Source organism: Schistocerca piceifrons, chromosome X (assembly GCF_021461385.2).
Source record: "Schistocerca piceifrons isolate TAMUIC-IGC-003096 chromosome X, iqSchPice1.1, whole genome shotgun sequence".
Lineage (NCBI taxonomy): Eukaryota > Metazoa > Arthropoda > Insecta > Orthoptera > Acrididae > Schistocerca > Schistocerca piceifrons.
In genome coordinates this window covers 811,941,191-811,943,773 of record NC_060149.1, presented here as the reverse complement: position 1 = coordinate 811,943,773, position 2,583 = coordinate 811,941,191, and positions in this window count along the sequence as shown.

Here is a 2,583-nt window from a genome sequence, read left to right as displayed (position 1 = left end):
AGCAGAATTAATTCTTTTTGCAGGTGACACTAGTATTGTAATAAATCCAAGCATACATACAGAGAGAGAATAAATGGTAAACAATGTTCTTAAAAATATCGTTGACTGGTTTTCAGTGACTGGTCTGACACTCAGTTGTAAAAAGGCACAACATATTCAGTTCTGCACTTCTAGGGCTACTACACCAATGATAAGTGTAACACATGGTGAGGACAAAATAATAAATAAGATGGAAACTTAAAATTTCTTAGGTGTCCATAATGATGAGAATTTGAACTGGAAAAACACATATTAGAACAACTAAGTTCAGCCACATTTGCACTTAGAATCATCACAAATATTGGGGAGAGATAAATCAGTTAGTTGACACATTTTCCATATTTCCATTTAATAATCTCATGTGGAATAATGTTCTGGGGTAATTCATCTTTAAGAAAGGCAATCTTTATTGCTCAAAAATGTGCTGTAAGAACAATATGTAGTTCTCACCCATGATCATCTTGTAGACATGTGTCTAAGGAGTTGGACATTCTGACTACTGTTTCAGAGTATATTTATTCTCTCGTGAAGTTTGTTGTAAAGAACTGAAGGAAAAATGACATTCATTACTCCGTATTATAGTTGCCTTTAACACAAATAGGTGTGCTATGGCTGTTCTGCATATGCACAGTGCACTTCCCTCTTACTGTGTCCCTCAACTCTATGACAGTGAACAATTCTTGGTGTGCCCATAGTAACTTGTGAGTAGGTAGATTGCAGCATGTTGTATCACATCACAGGAAATGTTAAGATCATTATCCTCAGAATTTATGACTCAGTATTGGAAACAGAAAAATTTACTGACTAGTAAGAGGAAGTCATTTGTGCCCCCTGTGGAGGTCCTGCCCAGTGTAAACAATTATCACTGTTCTTAAGTAACTGGGCATGTAAACCAGAAAGGAAACTGCAAATTCCATGATATGACTGTCAGATAAGTTTGAAATCACGTGGATGCTTACTGACAATTCTTTTTCCTGTGTGCAAGAAAAGGGAAAATTATATATACATGAAATAACCACTACCACACACAGTAAGGTTGCTTGAGGTGTAGTTTGTAGGTATGATAATGAATGTTGCCACTGTTTATGCACACTAAAAGAAGTGGTGGCAGCTTGTAGGCATGTAACCTGGCATCAGCACTACTGGCTGAACTATCAACATTGATCCACTTAACTATGTGTGATGCTTACCATTAGAACTTTGCTGTGGCTGTTCTGCTTATGCACAGTATACTTTCCTCTTATGATGCCCCTTGACTCTATGACAGTGGACAACTCTTGGTGTGACCATAGTTGCTTGTGACTGAGTTAGTATTGGAAACAGAATAATTTATTGACTAGGAAAACAAAGTCATTTTTGCCCCCTGTGGAGCTCCTACCCAGTGTAAACAGTTATATCTGTGCTTTTATAGCTAGAATTTTAAACCAAATGGAATACATTGATAGATGATAACTGCCATATCCACTGGATATTGGAACTCAGGAAAATTTCTCTTTACTTTCAGTGTTTTTTAAGAGATCCTGCATTATTGGTAATTTTACATTGATCTGGGTGGCTAAACAGGAAGCTATCCTAACACTGGCTGCACCTTTTAAGTCTCATTTTGTTTGAACTTATAATGTATGCAGTGGTACTTGGAGCCATTATGTCCTTGGTAAACATGGCGCATGTGGCAGCGAGCAAGTTGGTGCACTGGTTAGCTCATGGGACTCACATTCTAGAAGATGATGGTTAAAAGTCACATCCAGCCAGTCAGATTTGGGTTTTCTGTGATTTCCCTAAATTGCTCCAAGCAGAGGCCGGGATGGTTTCTTTGGAAAGGGATGGTTGATTTCCTTTCCCATCTTTGACAAAATGTGAGTTTTGCTCCGTCTGTAATGATCTCAATGTCAATGGGACATTAAAACCTGATCTTTCTTCCTTCTACATCTACATCTACATTTATACTCCGCAAGCCACCCAACGGTGTGTGGCGGAGGGCACTTTACGTGCCACTGTCATTACCTCCCTTTCCTGTTCCAGTCGCGTATGGTTCGCGGGAAGAACGACTGTCTGAAAGCCTCCGTGCGCGCTCTACTCTCTCTAATTTTACATTCATGATCTCCTCAGGAGGTATAAGTAGGGGGAAGTAATACATTCGATACCTCATCCAGAAACGAACCCTCTTGAAACCTGGCGAGCAAGCTACACCGCGATACAGAGTGCCTCTCTTGCAGAGTCTGCCACTTGAGTTTGTTAAACATCTCCGTAACGCTATCGCGGTTACCAAATAACCCTGTGACGAAATGCGTCGCTCTTCTTTGGATCTTCTCTATCTCCTCCGTCAACCCAATCTGGTACGGATCCCACACTGATGAGCAATACTCAAGTATAGATCGAACGAGTGTTTTGTAAGCCACCTCCTTTGTTGATGGACTACATTTTCTAAGGACTCTCCCAATGAATCTCAACCTGGTACCCGCCTTATCAACAATTAATTTTATATGATCATTCCACTTCAAATCGTTCCGCACGCATACTCCCAGATATTTTACAGAAGTAACT